This window comes from Elaeis guineensis, chromosome 12 (assembly GCF_000442705.2).
Source record: "Elaeis guineensis isolate ETL-2024a chromosome 12, EG11, whole genome shotgun sequence".
NCBI lineage: Eukaryota > Viridiplantae > Streptophyta > Magnoliopsida > Arecales > Arecaceae > Elaeis > Elaeis guineensis.
In genome coordinates, this window is record NC_026004.2 from 39,475,716 (window position 1) to 39,495,560 (window position 19,845).

Sequence of the window (19,845 nt, forward strand, 5' to 3'; positions counted from 1 at the left end):
AACAATGGGCTCCGGATCTGATCTAATCAAATCCCACCAGTCTCACTTACCGACTCCGGAGCTATTTCTACTGTCAAGATTTACTCTGATGGAATATGGGTGTAAATGTCCCTCCGACCTGAGACCGTCATGGTGACTTGCAAGCAACTCACTGCACTTAGGCACTGGACTACCTGAATTTCTAATTCAGTGACAGAAGTCTGCTGGGTGTAGTCAAGTACTTAACTTGTCAGTGCGTGTGTCAAGATGGGATTGACCACTCCAGTTTAGGAGCTATGTACAGTCATATTTTAATTTAGCAAAACCTTGGTCAGGGTAGTCTTTGTGAGGAGTCACAGGACTGTTTGACTTGAGCACGATTCGGATGATCTAATCAGGGTGGACAGTTTAACCCTGAGTCATCCTAAACACAGAGGTCAAAAGGATGAATTATACAGTAACCATATTTACGTAGGTTCTGAGTGTTGCAATTGCGACTATTCGACCTATCCGATCATCGGGTACCATTGCTAGATGGTCACTTCGATTAGTATAGGAATTGGTTCCTGTGTTACCGGCTTAGGTTCGAACCTACAGGATCACACACATTAGAGGTTCCTATCTGATCTGATAGTTGATGAAGAGTCCTAATGCTCATGGACTATGAGTCCTACGTGTCTGGGACCGTGTGATCAAGAATCAGGATTCTCTGATCACGAGTCTCACACATTTTGGGTACCGGGGTCAAGAGTCCCACTAGTTTGGGACTCTTCGATCAGGGTTACATATCGATGAATTCTGATGTCCGATTACCCATCGGATTTGGACTCAATACTTATGAGAGGTTTAATTAGTGATTTGATCACTAATTAACTCAATTTGATTGAGTAATTAATTTTGGATCAAGTCCAATTGAATTGGATTCAGTTGGATTTGACCCGATTAGGTTAAGAGTTGACCTAATCGTCGAGATGGTTTGGTCCCTGATATAATCAGGGGTTGGGCTTAATCAATTCCTGATTTGATTAGAATTTTATTGAGCCTAATTAAGTTAGATTTAAATTAGTCTAATTGGGCCTAACTTATTTGGTTCAATTAGGTTGGTTTAAATAATGAAACCACCTTGACCCATTCTCCCTGCGCCACCTCACTTCCACTACACCCATTTGAATTCATGAGAAGGAAGTTCTCATGAATTTTTTCTCACGCAAAGCCCTCCTCACGCCCTACTTTAATGCACCAAATGAGTGGATAAGGATGATTGGTTGGCCATTCAAATTCAAAATAAAGTTTGAATTTGAATGAGCAACCAATCTTAGCGCCTTGATCTTATCCTCTTTTAGCGCCCCATTTATTACACGAGAAAATATTTCTCATGAAATCACTCATGCACAAATTTAGCCACGCCCTCCTCTTCTCATGCCCTTAGTGGATAGGGATAAATTGATTTTCATTTGAATTCAAAATTTGATTTGAATTCAAATATGCAATTACTCATCTTTATCCTCTCACGTGGATAAGATGTTTGATGTTATTTTAAAAGGCAGAGAAGAGTGGGGCGTGTGCAAGAAAAATTTTGGAGAGAAAATCTAGGCGTGAGAAATCCTTGTGTGCAAGGTGAAGGCCTATATCCTTCCAAGAGAAAAAGAAAGAAAAGAAAGAAAAAGTGTGCGTAAGGTTTCAGTGAGTTCTTCAGGATTTCAGCCTGGAATTCAGGAAGTGAGAAGGTGAGCTATGAGTGTCGTGAGCCCACCAAATTTTAGAAAAATCTTCAACATCCTCTCAAGCACGTCTGCTGATGATCTGGAGTATCCAAAGAATCAACAGATATTGATCGAAGGAGTTCAATCAGCATCAGCCATCGAAAGGGCTCTACAATGAGCTAGCACTCGTGTGAAGTCGATTAGATCGAGAGCTTCGTGTGGATGATCCACAGAGGCCAGACATACTGTGTGGCTATATCGTGATGATTAGACTCTTTCGATGATGATCAAATTGCGGTGATCTACTATCCGCACAAAGGTTTTGTGTTCTGAACACATTACAGTAAAGTATTTACTATTCAAATTTGAATTTCAAATTTAAATACATGCATGCTGTATATCATATTTAGATCCTAGTGTAGGGTAAATTTTTATTAATTAATTAGATTAATTAATAATTTTTGCTATAAAATAGTAATTTTGAAAAAATTTTAAAATTACCATTTTACCCCTGCACTGAATTTTTCTCAAAATTAAGGTCATCTCAATTTTGGATCTCTCAGATCTAATGGCATTCACTACTTACTCAATTAAGCTTACAGATGCATCACCATACAAATGATAGAGACTGTTTCTAAGAACTAAATCCAAATGATAATCACAAAGGATAGATACCCATGGCCACAGCAACAACTGTTGCCCTATAGCCAATTTAAGGGTTACTTTCTCAGCCCTCTATCTTTCCATCGACTCTAAACTAGAGTCCATAGCTCAACTGAGAGAAAAAAAAATTGTAAGGATAGCATTGAGCAATTTCGAGATGCCTACTCTAAGCGTGCCTTTATTTCTTTAGGCTCTCTAGGTATTTATCTCTAAACTCTTTCAAGGTTCCTTTGTTATCAACACTTTGAGCAATTCAGATAATGTTACATGATGGTCTCTCATATGGTAGTTCACAATAAACTATCCATATAAACTAATCAGGGATCATAGGATCAAATACATAAGCAATTCCTTGTGCATGATCATGTCGAGCCTTTCAAGCTCTTTAATATCTTTGATCATTATCAAATAATGACTATAAACTGACTGCCCATCACGCATCAGATGCACTGTGTGACTTTGATCACCTCACAATACTTGTAGATGAATCAACGTATCGTTGGTAGTGAACATGTGCTCATGCATGTGTTGGAGTTCATCTAACATGGACTTCAATATATAGCACCTATCTTTATTGACATTGTCCATCCACTCATCAAGTATAGCTTGTTGATTATAGGTTGGACAAGTTGTTAACATTAGAACAACTTGGTAGAGAATATTGCTTAATTTTTTAAATTAAGAAAAATTCTTAAGTTTGTAAGCCAGTCTATGTAATCGGTTTTGGTTAATTGATTGATATCTAGGATTCAAGCAAAAGGTTGGAAGCTGACACAATGAACAGCAGAGAGCAAAGATTCTAATTGAATATTTATACTTATTTTTATAATTTACTCTAAAAACTTTTAGATGCAAAAAAAATTTCACTATTTTATCAAATCTTCCACACTCTCTGGGTGGAGAAATGAAAACCCTGACACGATAATTAGATTTTTAATGGATACTACGGTCCCACCGATGTCGTGCACCTCACCTAACAGTTATTGGTAACACGAATAAATACTGATGCATGGACAACTCTTTGTCTAGATACTTCTCTAAGCATGTTGCAGTCACTTGGTCTCTAAGTCATGTGGGCTCACCTAACAGTTATTGCCTGCACTCCTTAGTTAAGTCAGACCCACCATTCACAAGCAGGTGCAAAGCCATCATTGGGTCCCTCACCTAACAGTTATTGAGCCCAACTCCATCTTTACTCTAGAACAACTCTTTGCTAATAGAGTGGCTGCATGTTCTTGATGCAACTGAACCACTGTGACCAGCCAAGAACAATCAACACCGGTAGCACGCCCACACATCTACAATGGTGGAAGACCTTGAACTTAATATTTATAGAGAGATTTAGATTTAGATCTCATCTAATCAGTCATCACATGACTGATTTAATTGGCATAGGCTAAATCAAACTACTAAGTAGTCATATTTGAGACTCAATCTTTCTAATTGGTTAGGTAAGTGGAGATTGGTGGGGGTTCCCTCGTTGATTTTTTTAGACACCAATAAATTGATCAGATAAGCGAACAAAACTAATTAAATAATCATCTTTCAATTATTTACCATAGACATCAATTAGATAATTGATCTAAATAGGTTAGCTTAGGTGAATGAGATTCGAGCCATAAAGTCGAATTAGGTCCTTAGGTTAATCGATTCTACATATCGATGTCAATCGATTTGATCAACAATAATTATATAATCTTGAGTTCTATTGACCTCATCCTAATCAATATTTGACTCAGTTTGATCAAAAATTAAATCGATTTGGATCCAATATGATCAAATCAGAAACTTTTTGATGTAATCCAATTACATGACCTAATTTGATCTATCCATGACCAATCCCTTATGCACAAACACTAATTTTAGATCTTAAATTAAAATTTTTAAATCTAAATTTTTTACATGAAGATTAAATTTTGTTCTCAAAATAATTTCAGATCATGCATACAAATATGTATCATATACATAATCAAGTTCAGATCATAGAAACAAATTTTAGCCTTAAATATACTTTCATATATCATATATATGAATCAAAATAGATCTCAAAACTCTTTTCAGATCTAAATAATAAAATATATATCACATATATGCTGAAAAAATTAGATTTAAAAGTTTAATTTAATTAAAAATTTTAACATCAATCTAGGATAACCATACAGTATAACAAGTTATACCAGGACAACCTTATGTCAGAACGACATCAAAATCTTTCAAATATGAAATTTTTTTCTACAGATTTTAGATCTAAATTCTAATCTCAGGCATATGATGTGGCTCTGATATCACTGTTGGATGATTATAATTTTATACATGCAAAATTTTTTAAAATATGTATGCAGTGAAATTTAAAGCTTTTCATATTAAATCTAATTTAATCTAAGCATGCATAAGATCAAATTTTCAAATCATAAACAGGATCATCAAATGTGAGATAAGATTCAGATATAAAAATCAAATTAAAAAAATAAATTAAGAACATATCTTGGCATGGATCAATCTTCACCGCAAATTGATGATCATGGATATCTTCCGAAGGTCTCTTATAGCCGCAAAAGTGTCTGGCCTCTATGGATATCCACACAAGATTTTGATCTGATCAAAAATCTTTTGATCTCACCAAGGTGCTAGCTCCCTTATAGAGATTGCATCTTGATGGTTGAAAATTTTCTTTTCTCCTAAGATACTTTTAGAGAAGAAGAAGATGTAGGAGGATCTTGATCTCTATAATAGAGATCATGAGAAGAATCTTTTTTTCTCTTTTCTTCCTAAAATTCATGCACCAAATCTTTATAATAGAGACATAAAAATTTTGTCCAACTTTTGGACAAAAAAAAGAAGAGACATCCATATCCAAACATGGACAAAAGAGAGAGAAGAGATTATCCAAACAACCAACACCTGGTTGTGTAAGAAAAAAAAGATATGGGGATACATACTTGCGCCAACACTTGGTTGTGTAAGAAAGAAAAGATATGGGGATACATACCTTGCGCCAACACCCATCATGCCGTCCCTCTCTCTCCCATGATTTTTCACGCACAAAAGGGGCTCTCTTTTGGTGTCAATCTGATCCTCATCTCAGCCCTTACACATCCCATATGGTGGTCTTTAAATAGGAAAGAGATAGAGATCTAGTTTGGATGGGAGATGAGAGTTCAAACAACTTTGGACTCTACCCTTTTGATGCCGCCCACCCCAATCAGGTTTCACCCAAATTTTTACATGATAAATAGGAGATTTAAGGAGCTTATTACATGCACAAGATGAGAAGAGGGGGTGTGGAAAATCAGTATGTAATCTGGTTGTGGCGTGGGCTTTGTTTGGTGCATGAAAGGAAGAAGTTTAATCCCATAAGACTCTTAGATTAGGTGGCTATTTTAAATCAAATAAAAATATCAATCAATCCTAATCATATTAAGATCAGATTAGACCCAAATAGATGAAAAATTAAATCTGATTTGGAGTCCAAACTATTTAGATTAGATGTCACCTAATTGGAGGAGTCCTAGTCTTTTTGGACCCTCCCTTAGTGCTCGAGTCAAATTCAATTTAATCCTAATCTAATTAGAATTTGATGCATCTATGAAAATGAGAATTCTTAGTCCAAATAGAAACTCATTTATCTTAGTCTAATTAAGAATTGAGTCAAACCCAAATCCTAATTCAAATAGGAATCATTCTCCCATGCAATTTAGGTTATCTTATAACCCAATCAGTTTTGATCAAATCAAACCCATATCAAATTAAATTAAATCTAATTTAATTAGACTTGATGCAAGTCCCATAGCTCAATCAAATTAAGCTACTTAGCAATCCAATTGCTAATTAATTCTTCTTTAACTCATTAACTCTTTAACGAGTTACATAATGCAACATTTACATTAGATCAATCATTAATCAAATTAATAATCAAATCCTGTTACAATTCATAATCATAATTCAACCATCTGATCAGTCAAAAGTTTTTTTTGTGTGTGATCCTATATGTTCTATTTTGTCTGGTAGTAAGATATATTGTGATCCCTATTATAATATCATTGAAACTCTTTTTAATGGATTTGAACAGTTCCAACTCTGCCCACCAAGGATCATCGATCATCAAGATAATACTCGTAGGTCTCACATTCCACCAGTGACACCTAGCAGTATGTAGTGGCAATCCAGCAGAATAAAAGATGATGAACCTCTAGGTGCAGTTAACGTATGATACAGTCCCTCTATCATGAGTCTTGATCGGATGGCAGATCATGGATGAATCATCAAATCTCATCATCGATCATATGAATCAGCTCGAGTCCATATGTGATTCTATGAAAACTCTTTTCATCAATCACTCTGTTATGGCCATACATAGACTTAAGGACTTAGCCTCTTAAATTTTATAGGACTACTCCCTTCCGCTAGGATTGATAGATCTCATCTTGATGCATACCCTACTCTTATAGTAGACCAACTATCGCCAACATCTACTACAAGGGCTCATTGAGATCCATATTGATGTGTCAGTCAAACTCCAGTAGCCTCACTGTGAGCAGTAGTGCCATCTTAGGTTAAAGGATCAGTCATACAACTACAACATCGAGAAAGTCACTAATAAGTGAGCAGACATCTATGTGAGTTCTCGTATTGGTCACACCCAGTACTAGTTATTTTTTAACAACTACCTACACTCTCGCTCTAGTATTTCTACACTGCAGACTCGAGATCCATTTATCTGAAGGAAGCGATCCGTGCACTAACTATCTAGATCAATCACCATCCCTATGATGATCCTATGATCAAGAGCAATTTTGGAATCAATCATCAATGACATATATCTCAAATTCTCAACTCTTTGAGAATATGTGTCATCATCTTGTTAATCCCTTGGATGATTCATGGACACATAAATATGAATGGTAACATAAATATTCAAAAAATACAAAATCATATCCTAGAGATATGATATGCATCAGCCAAGATTAGCTTCTAGGATATACATCTAACATGTATCATACGTTAACTACACCTAGAGGTTTATCACTTTTTATTCTGCTGGATTGCTACTACATAATACTAGATGTCACTGGTGGATTGTGAGATCCACGAGCATCATCTCGATGATTGATGATTTTTTATGGACAGAGTTGAAATAGTTCCAATCTATTGAAAGGAGTTTTGATGATATTATGATAGGGATCGCAATATATCTCACTATCCAATAGAATAGAACCTATGAGGTCACACACAAAGAGACTTTTGACTAATCAGATGATTGAATTATAATTATAAATTATGATAATATTTAATTATCAATTTGATTGATGATGAGTGAGTTATAGAAGGATTAATTAGTAATTGGATTACTAATTGGCTCAATTTGATTGAGCAATGGGGCTTGCATCAAGTCTAATTAAATTAAATTTAATTTAACTTAACATGGAGTGGATTTGATCAAGCCTAATTGGGTTATGAGATAACCAAATTACATAAGAGAATAATTCTTTATTTGATTAAGATTTAGATTTGACTTAATTTCTAATTAGACTAGGATCTAATTAAGAGTGTTTGAGTTTTTATTTAGATTAGGACTTCTCCTCTTCATGGGTGCACTAAATCCTAATTGGATTAGGATTAAATTGAATTTGACTCAAGCACCAAGAGAGAGTCTAAAAGAATCAGGACTCCTCTTCTAATCAAGTGATATATAATCTCAATAGTTTGGGCTCCCAATCAGATTAGAATTTTAATTTATTTGAGTCTAATCAGTTTCTAATATGATTAGAATTGGTTAGAGTTTTATTGGGTTTAAATCAGCCACCTAAAGAGGAGTCCCATGTGGATTGGACTCCACTTCCTCCATGCACCATAAGAAGCCCACACTTACTCATATTTGGATGCCATAAAATATTCAATGCCCTCTCCTCTTTAGCATGTAAGAAGTTCATGTTTCTCTTCTTTTTTCTGTGAGATGTGGGGCAAAAAAATCAGAAAGGATGGGTGGAACAAAAATTGTAGAGTCCAAGTTTGGACTCTTATCTCTTCACCTAAACCCTATCTCTTCTCCTATTTAAACATGGGATCAAGAGGGGCATTAGAGGGGCTAATGTAGATCAAGTTTTGATGCCAAAAACCAAGGTATGAGCATAGAAAAATTCAAGGGAGAGAGGCACGGCGTGATGGGTCATGGCGTGAGATAAGTTGGTCCATATCTCTTCTTTCTTACCAACAACCAAAGGTTGGTTGTTAGGACCATCTCTCTCTCTTTTGTCCTAATTTGGATATGGGTTTTTCTCTCCTCTTTATCCAAGAGTTGAACAAAAATTTTTACATCTCTAGTATAAAGATTTGATGCATGGATTTTAGGAAAAAAAGAGAAGAAAGGGTTCTTCTTATGATCTCTAGCGTAGAGGTCATCATCCTCTTATTTTCTTCTTTTTCTCTAAGAGTGTCTTAAGAGAAAGAAAAATTTTTCAATCATTAAGATGCGATCTCTGTAAGGGAGCTAGCACCCTAGTGAGATCAAGAGGCTTCTGATCAGATCGAAGTCTCGTGTGGATACCCATAAAGGTCGGACACGTGCAGTTTCAAGGGACCTTCAGAAAACATCCACGATCATTAGATCGTGGTGTAGATCGACCCGCATCAAGATATAAAAATTAGTTATTTTTTTATTTAATTTTTATATCTGAATCTTATCTCACATATGTAGATCCTATTGATGGTTTTAAAATTTGATCTTATGTATACTTAGATTAAATTAGATTTAATCTAAATTTTAAAATTTTTATTGTATATTTGTTTCAAAATTTTTTGCATGCATGAAACCATGAAATCTCAATAGTAGTATCAGAGCCATGTCATATGCATGAGATTAAAATTTAGATCTAAAATTTATAGAGAAAAATTTTAGATCTAAAAATTTTTTATGTCATTCTGACATAAGATTGCTCTAGCATAATTTGTTATGCTATATGATTGTCCTAGAATGATATTAAATTTTTTAATTAAAATAAAATTTTAGATCTAATTTTTTAGCATATATATGATATATATTTTATTGTTTAGATCTGAAAAGAGTTTCGAGATCTATTTTGAATCATATATATGATATATGAAAGCATATTTAGGACTAAAATTAGTTTCTATGACCTGAACTTTATTCATGTATATGATATATGTTTGTATATATGACCTAAAAATTATTTCAAGATCAAAACATACTTTTCATGCAAAGAATTTAAATCTAAAAATTTAGATTTAAGATCTAAAATTAGTGTTTGTGCATGAGAGATTGGCCATGGGTAGATCAAATTAGGTCATGTAATTAGATTACATCTAGGATTTCTAATTTGATCATATTGAATCTAAATTGATTTAGCAGTTGATCAAACCAAGTCAAGTGTTGATTAGGGTTAGGTCAATAGAGCTTAAGATCATACAATTATTATTGATCGAATTGATTGACACCCATATATAGAATCAATTAATCTAAGGACCTAATTCGACTCTATGGCTTAAATCTGATTCACCTAAGCTAATCTATTTAGACCAATTAATCAATTGGTGTCTAATACAAGTAATTGAAAGGTGATTATTTAATTAATTTTATTTGTTAATCTGATCAATTTATTGATGTCTAAGAAAAACAATAGGGGGACCCCACCAATCTCCACTTTCTTGGCCAATTTGGAAGATTGAGTCTCAAATATGGTTGCTTGGAGATTTAGTTTAGTCCATGCCAATTAAATCAGTCATATGATGATTGATTAGATGAGACCTAAATCCAAATCTCTTCATTAATATTAAATTCAATGATCTTCCATCATTGTAGATGTGTAGGCGTGCTACCGATATTGATTGTTCTCGACTGGTCACAGTAGTTCAATTGCATCGAAAACATACAACCACTCTATTAACAAAGAGTTGCTCCAGGATAAAAATAGGGTTGGATGTAATAACTATTAGGTGAGGGACCCAATGATGGCTTTGCACCTACTTGTGAATGATGGCTTTGCACCACAGCACCCACTAGAAATTCAGTTGTCACGTTAGGATTTTCGTTTCTCCATCCGGAGAGTGTGGGAGATCTGATAAAATAATGGATCTTTTTGCATCTAAAAGTCTTTATGTTGCTTCAAGAATTGATTTTGATGATCACAAACCATTTGAGAGGACTACTAATGAGTTTTCTATGTTTGAAGATTATTTTTATGATGTTTTAGGTAGTCCAAGAGATTGGATTTGAAAAGCTTCATCAAATATGCCAAAAATTAAAGTTTCAACAAGTTGGATAAGTTTTGAAAGCTTTTAAGAGTGTCCAAACTGATTTGAATTTATTTGAGAGTGTTTGGATGAATTTTGATAAGTTTCAAATCTTAAATACATGAAAAATTAGGTTAGAACATGAAGGGACGACCCACCTGGGTCATCCCCTTCTGTTGGCAGCCGGCGCGCAGCGTTTTGGGTCATGGCATGCTGTGGGATGACCCACTTGGGATGCCTCATATAATTGGAACACCCCATGGGATGTCCCCCTGAAACCCTGAGACCAAAACAGAAAGCAAGACTTTCTGTCTGGCCATTTGGGATGCCCCATGGGATGTCCCATTCTGGGTAAGCTACGTAATGGCTGATTTTCAGCCTATTTTTGATGTATTTAATGTACATTAAATATACTCTAACTGCTTTAAACCAACTCTAAGATATTCTCAAGGATAAATGGCAACTATAAATGCTCTATTCAAGTGGAAAATCATAAGATTTTTGCAAGCTAAAAGTTTAAATCCGAAAAAAACTATTTTCAGCCTTAAGAAAGAGATTGAAGCATTTAAGTACTTCACCAACCACTCTTTAGCAGTAATCAAGTGTGAAATTCATTGAGAGTGAATAGCAAAGGCTTCCACCTCTTAAGTATTGTATTTCTATTGCTTTTATTGTGTGTATTAAAGGGGTTTATGTGCTGAAATTTGTATACTCTATTTTTCTCAAACAGTTTTTGGGTGTTTGAGTTTTGGGGGGTTCCAAAACTCATTTGGATTAATCCGAATCCTAAATTAGAGTATTAAAGATTGGCTTGTACCCGAGAAATAAGTGTTCTTACTTGAAAAGCAAGAGTCGAAGGTGTCCGATGTGGTGTAATTCATTATTATCTATTTAGTGGATTGAATTCCCAAGTAGGGACTTGGAGAGTAGATGTAGGTGCAAGGTTGGTACCGAACCACTATAAATTCTTTGTATTTATTGTGCTTGCCTCTCTTATCTTGTTCTTTATGCTTATTACTTGCTTACTTTTTATTTGTATTTGATTTTGTTTCTATTGCAAGTGGATACACTTCACTCTTCACCTTGGCATATTGCTTAAGTAGTTCAATCTTTAAAATTTCAAAAAGACTTAATTCACCCCCCTCTCTTGGGCTCCATATCTAGGCAACAAGTGGTATCAGAGCCCAGTGCTCTAGTTTTTGTTTGATTAACCATCAAGAGCTAAAGATCTATGGCAGCCTAATTTGGCACATCCCTATCCGAGGGACAATCTATAAACCGACCTTCACTTTTCAATGGATCAAACTACACCTATTGGAAAGTTTGGATGAGAATTTTCATTCAAGCACTTGACTATGACATGTGGGGTGTCATAGTAAATGGATCATACACACCCACCAAATTGATTGATGGCATGTCATCCCTAAGTCGGAAGATGAATGGAATAATTTTGATAAGAAAATAGCTCAGCTCAATGCTAAAGTCATGAATATTTTATATTATACTTTGGATGCTAATAAAATTAATCGCATTTCTACATGTATGTCTGCTAAAGAAATTTGGGATAGGCTAGAAGTCACATACGAAGGCACAAACCGAGTAAAAGAATCTAAAATCAATATGCTTGTACATAACTATGAATTGTTTAAAATGAAACCTGAAAAATCAATAATTCAAATGTTCACTTGGTTCACTGACATCATAAATGGATTAAAAAGTTTTGACAAATGTTACTCTAACAGTAATCTTGTGAGAAAAGTACTCAGATCATTACCAAGATCATGGGAAGCGAAAGTCACTGCAATCCAAGAGGCCAAGGACTTGAATGTTCTACCATTAGAGGAACTGCTTGGATCTCTCATGACCCATGAACTGACCATGAAGCAGCACACTGAGGAGAAAATCAGAAGAAAGAGGACCATAGCCCTCAAATCAACAGCTCAAGAAAAAGATGACTCAGAAAAATCAGACAACAATGAAGAAAATGAGAACTTGGCCCTGATCACTAGAAAATTCAGACGATTCATGAGAAGAAAAAGACAAGGGACCAAGAAAAGGCCACCAGCTAAGGGGGAGCTAAGTAAAGAGAAAGAAAAAGAGCAGTCCATAATTTATTATGAGTGCAAGAAGCCTGGCCACTTCAGATGAGAATGCCCTCAGCTCAAGAAAGGCCAAAAGAAGTTCAAGAAGAAGAAGGCTATGATAGCTACATGGAGTGACAGTGACGACTCCACCACTGATGAAGAAACCCAGGAAGAAGCCAACTTGTGCCTTATGGCACACGAAGATGAGGTATCATCTGAAACTTAACCTAAATTTACTTATGATGAATTATTAGAAACTTTTCATAAACTCTTAAATGATCTAAAAAAATTAAGAATTAAAAATAAAAATTTAAAATCAAGAAACCATGAATTAAGTAAGGAAAAATAAGAAATTGATAAGAAAATCAAGAATTAGATCTAAAGAATTAATCACTAATAAAAGAAAAAGATGAACTCTCTAGTCAAAATAAAACTCTTATAAAAAAAAATCAAAAACTAAAGGAAGAGATATCAAAGTTAAAACCTATAGTTGATAAATTTACTTTAAGTTCAAACAAACTTCAGATGATTATTGACAGTCAAAAGACTGTATATGATAAAGCAGGACTTGGCTACAATACTCTAAGAAAATAAAAGTCCTTCAAAAAAAATTTTATCAATGAATCCATAAGAAATTTGCCAAATATTACTTGTTTTAGATGTGGTATGGTAGGGCATAAAGCATATATATGTTCATCAAACAAATTTAACGATAGAAAGATTAAGAAAATATGGATTTCAAAAGGAACCATTGTGACTAACCCCAAAGGACCCAAGTTAGCTAGGGTACCTAAGGTTAAAATTTGAACTTATATGTGCAGGTGTGTCTTGCATCCCAAGCAATAAAAAGGAAGTGATATCTTGATAGTGGATGCTCAAGATATATGACAGGTGATGAATCACAATTCATCACATTGAAAGCCAAGAATGGAGGGATAGTCACTTTTGAAAACCATGACAAAGAAAAAATCACGATATCGGTAACATTGGTATCACTCCCTCCACTTGCATTGAAAATATTTTACTTGTAGATGGTCTTAAACATAACCTATTAAGTATTAGTCAATTATATAATAAAGGTTATAAAGTAGTTTTTGAATCATCTATGTGCATTGTAACTAGTCCCACTAATACCAGCACTAGATTCATTGGACATAGGCATGGCAATATTTACATAATTGATTTGGATAATCTCTCTTTACAAAGCATGCAATATCTTATGACTATGATACTAAAATTAATAAGACTAGTTGACTTTGGTACCGTGGGCTTGCACATATTAGTATGCACACACTTTCTAAAATTATTAAAAAAGATTTGATTTTTGATTTACCAAAAATTAGTTTTGATAAAGATAAAATATGTGATGCATGTCAATTAGGTAAACAAATAAGAATTTTTTTTAAATCTAAAAATATTGTTTCAACTTTTAAACCTCTAGAACTCTCACATATAGATTTATTTGGTCCTACAAGGACAACTAGTCTAGGAGAAAAAAGATATGATTTTGTAATCATTGATAATTTTATGTTTTATTTAGGTTTTATTTTTAGCTTCTAAGGATGAAGTATTTTCTACATTCTCTAAGTTTTGTCGAAAAGTTTCAAATGAAAAAGGTTTACCAATTATTTCTATTCGAAGTGATCATGGAACTATATTGGAAAATAAAGACATTAAAAAATTTTATGATGAAAAAGATATAGATCATAATTTTTTAACACCTAGAACACTACAATAAAATGAAGTAGTCGAAAGAAAAAATAGAATATTAAAAAAAAATACACGTACCATGCTATGTGAAAGCAAGCTCCCAAAGTACTTTTGGGCAGAAGCAATTAACACAGCATATTATATTCTAAACCATGCCTTAATAAGATCAATTTAAAAAAAAAGCACCTTATGAACTATGGAAGGGTAGAAAGCCTAATATAGGTTATTTTCATATTTTTGGTTGCCGGTGTTTTGTTTCAAATAATGACAAAGATAGTTTAGGTAAATTTGATGCTAAATCTGATGAAGCTATCTTTCTTGGCTACTCCACTTCTAGTAAAGCTTTTAGAGTATTTAATAAAAGATCACTAGTAGTGGAAGAGTCAATTCATGTTGTTTTTGATAAAACTAATGACTTTCTATCAAGAAAGAGAGAGGATGCTGATGATGCAGGTATCATAGAAGATGAAATGAAGGAGCTCACCCTAAATGATTCGGATCAACAAAATAAGGTTCAGATGGATGAAAAATATGAGGATAAAAACATCAATGATCAGAACATTCAAGAGCAACCTCAAGACATAGATAATCTTCTAAGAGAATGGAGGTATGTCCACAATCATCCTAAAGAATTAATAATTGATGATCCAACACAAGGTGTAAGAACTAGATATTCACTTAGAGATGTTTGTAATTATGTCGCTTTTGTTTCTCACTTAGAACCTAAAATAATAGATGAAGCTAAAAAAGATAATAACTAGATAATTGCCATGCAAGAAGAATTAAATTAATTTAAAAGAAATAATGTATGGATACTAGTTGTAAGAGCTAAAATCATCAAATAATAGGAACCAAATGGGTATATAGAAACAGATTAGATGAAGATGGAAATGTTATAAGAAATAAAGTAAGATTAGTTGCTAAAGGATATAATCAATAAAAAAAAATTGATTTTGATAAAATATTTACTCCTGTTGCTAGACTAGAAGCTATAAGAATGCTACTTGCTTTTGCTTGCTTTATGAATTTTAATTTATTTCAAATGGATGTTAAGAGTACTTTTCTAAATGATTATATTGTTGAAGAGATTTATGTTGAACAATCTCCTGATTTTGAAAATCATAATTTTTAGATCATGTATTTAAATTAAACAAAGTATTATATGAATTAAAACAAGCTCCTAGAGCTTGATATGAAAGATTAAGTAAGTTTTTATTAGCAAATAATTTTTCAAGAGAAAAAATTGATACTACTCTTTTTATAAAAAGAAAAAATAAAAAAATTCTAGTCATACAAATATATGTTGATAATATTATATTTGGGTCTACTAATGAAAATTTATGTCAAAAATTTATCAAGCTTATGCAGGGAGAATTTGAAATGAGCATGATGGAAGAACTCACATTCTTCCTCAGACTCCAGATTAAACAAATAAAGGAAGAGATCTCCATCATCCAAAGTAAGTACACAAGAGAGCTTTTAAAAAAATTTAGAATAGAGAGCTCAAAAATTATAAGTATCCCTATGACCCTTCCTGTAAATTAGAAAAGATGAGCATGGTAAAAGTATTGATATAAAATTTTATAGAGGTAAGATAGGATCTTTATTATATCTGACTGCAAGTAGACCTGATATAATGTTCACTGTATGTATGTGTACTAGATATCAATTAAACCCAAAAGAATCACACTTAAATACTGTTAAAAGAATTTTTAGATACTTAAAAGGAACATAAAACCTAGGTCTTTGATTTTCAAAACAATCATCTATGGACTTAATAGGTTTTTCAGATGCTAACTTTGCCGAATGTAAACTTGATAGAAAAAATACTAGTAGAACTTGCCAGTTTCTAGGAGTAAACTTAATCTCCTGGTTTAGCAAGAAGCAAAATTTAGTGGTCTTATCTACGGTCGAGGTCGAATACATTACAGCTAAAAGTTGCTGTGCTCAAATCTTGTGGATTAAGCAACAGCTCATGAATTTTGGTATTGAACTAAAAAATATTCTCATAAAATGTGATAACACTAGTGCCATCAATTTAACCAAAAATCTAATTCAACACTTTAGATCAAAATATATTAAAATTAGATATCATTTTATAAGAGAGCATATTCAAAATAATGATATAATACTTGAATACATAAATATCAAAAATTAATTAGCTGATATTTTCACTAAAGTCCTTAAAGAAAATAAATTTTGTAAAATTAGGAGAGAATTGGGCATCTTAGATCTTTCTATTTGAATTTCTATCACAATTTTACTTTCAAATTTTTTTAAAAAATTTTTAATTTTATTATCCTAATTTTGGGAGCCATCTATAATTTTTTGAAGATTTTTCATGTCATTTAAAAATTTTTCAATACTATTCAGATACCTTCTTGGATTTTTATCCGTTGAAATTTTCTATCAAAAATCACATCAAAATTTACATAAACCCTCCATGACCTTCTCAACTTGATGTGATCATTTTTTAATTTTTTTGATTTTTTTTTAATTTAAATTATTTTCTTCATCACCTGAAAGAGCCCTGAATGGGATGTCCCAGAATGGGATGTCCCATGGGACATCCCATTCATGCGGGTAGGTCACTTATAAGTAAGCCCACCTGATCATTTTTCAATAGAATAGGGAGTTGGGACATCTCAAATCCTAAGCCTTCTCCTCTCCCTCTCATCCCAATCAAGAATCCACATCCTTGCTCTCCCAAAAATCTCAAAATTCCTCCAAACCAAAACTCATTCTTCCCAAATCCATCTTTCTCACGGGTCATTTTCAGTTTTCCCCAAATCTTCAAGCCCTAGCCATCAAATCTGTGGGAAATCACTCAAAAATCCTCTTCTCCTCTTTGATTTCAGTTCAATCCAACCCTTCTCCACTCTCTAGTCCCCTTTTCATCATCTTTTTGCATCATGGCCCCCAAGATGAGGATGTCACAAAGGAGAAAGTCTGTCAGATCCTTGGAGGCTGAGGAGAGAAGGAAGAAGATTGCTCAAGAGCTGCCCCATGCTTCACCTCCTGTGACACCAAGTAAGATCCCCTTGTCTGCTAGAAAAGTTGCATTGGGTAGGCAAGATGGATTTTCTATTGAGGAGAAGATGATTTGGCAAGGTTGGAAATACTTTTTGAGCTTATCTGAATCAGTTTACATAGATTTGGTGAAGAAATTTTATTCCAATTTGATTTTCTCTAAGGGAGTCTTAAAATCTACTGTTAAGGGTGTTTAGATCATTTTAAATACTCCAAGACTAGGTAGATTGCTTCAAATACCCTGTGAAGGTAGTTGTTTGGATGAACTACCTAAGAAAGAAGTTGGACTTAGGATCATACTTGGGAGGGATGATGTGGAAGATTTTCTAAAAATTGAAGCTAAGGATCTGAGTGTGGAGATGAGACTGCTCTACCATATCATTTTCAGAATTTTCTTCCCTAGAGGGGGAAGATATGATCTGATGACGGGGAGAGACATATGTCTTATGCATCATGTTGTTTCAGAGTCTCCCCTGAACCTTCCATTTTTGATGTTTGATGCTATAAGGGAAGCCTTGAGCAGGTCCAACGCTCCCTTGCCCTATGGTATGGCCCTCACAGTCATCTTTAGAGAGGATAGAGTCAATTTTGATGGAGAGGCTGTTTGTAGACTGTCATACACTGACACCAACAACAACCACTCTCTTAGGAGGATGGGATTTATGAGAGTAGATGGTCGGTGGACCAAGAGTCATGCTGTAGAGGAAGATAGTGATGAGGATGAGGAGCATGCTGAGGGGGAGGGTCCATCTTCTCTTGTGCCCAAGTTGAGTCCAGTTGTTCACTATATTTCAGAGCCTGAGGTAGGACCCTCGATTAGAGTCTCTCCATCTAGTCATACCATGCCTACTTTCAGTTTGGAAGATGTTGATATGGGACAGCTAGCTGAGAGAGTGGCAGACATTTTATCTGTTCAGCTGTAGCAATTTCAGGATCAACTTCTTCAGTCTCACAATTCCAGCAGCAGCAGTTCCAAGATCAAATTCTATAGCAGCTCTATCAGTTTCAACTATACCAGGAGCAAAAAAATTTTTTATAGTAAAATTTTTGCATCATCTTTGCCTGTGGAAGTAGATCAATTGATCGAACTATATAAATATTACGTATCCTTGTTCTATTTTTTTTCTTTCTTGTTTCAATTTTCTCATGTTCATCGCAACACAAGACATTTTAGCAACCTCAATATTGACTAGCTAAATATTGAACAAAAATGACTAGCTCTAAACATGGGCACTATCAGTCAATGACAATAATTTTGTTTGATTAATCACTTTATAGTTAATATAAAAGCACAAAAGGGTGAAAAGAACAAGCAAATTTTCATAACCTATGTCGGGGAGAGAGACTAACGATTCCCCTTCCTTTGCACAAACATGCCTTTGGATTGCACGTCATGTTGACATCTATGCAGGTAAATGGTCGAATGAGGAGTTCGGATGCTTTGAGATCTATGCATGGTGCAATTCAATGGCTGATATCATAAAAAAAGATGAATCATTCTTTTGTGTGAAAGATACAACCCGAACCCCTCCGCATTAATGATCAGTCCTTACGATGTCGCCAGAATAATTGACCAGGTGTTGGAGAGATTTGGACAAAGATTAAGGCCATCCTTGCTGCTCGAGAAAGAAAAGCCTCTGTTGTTCACGGTGTTTCACTTCTGCCTTTTGTTAATCTCAAAAGTTGGCTTCCTATGACACCATCGCTTAAAGCTAATCAATTTTCTTTCTGCTTCTAGATGAGATGGTCAGATTGGAAGTCGATTCAGCAGGTATAGTAGTAGATACAGCAGCCACAGTAGTTTCACCCTGCCTCTTCGAGTGCGTTCTCTGCTCTATCATTGGATTCATCCATTATGCCACATATTTTCTCATTGATGGAGCTTCTATCAGATCTGAGCACTAGATTGGAGGGTGTGGAGAGCTCCCTTCTCAGATTCAGTGGCAGGATTTTTGATATAGAGAGGGAGGTCAGGCGGATTGTAGTCTCTCTTTCTACTGGAGTAGGTACATCGACTTCTTCTACGCCATAGATGGATGACCTGGCTCAAGAGATAGAGAGACTCCATAGTCAGCTTTGTTCCTCTCTTGAGCTGCTTCGAACAAACATCAGAGACTCCAGAGACTTCCTATCTGCTGATCTAGATAGGCTCCAATTACTGTGAGGGAGATCTTGTCCCAGCTTGATGCCATCATGACTCAGCTTCAGTTTAGGCCCTCTGCATCTAGTAAGCTAGCCTTTGTTCAGCCTATTACTTTCTGTCCTCCGACATCTTCCTCTCGATCTAGACCCTTCGATCGCGGATGAGGCTGATCATATCTTCATCTATCTGGATCTTGTGCTCAATGTCCTGTCTCTCTGACTTTATTTTGTATTAGATTACTAAGTATATTTTATAGATTGGATGTATGAGAGCTTTATGCTCTTTA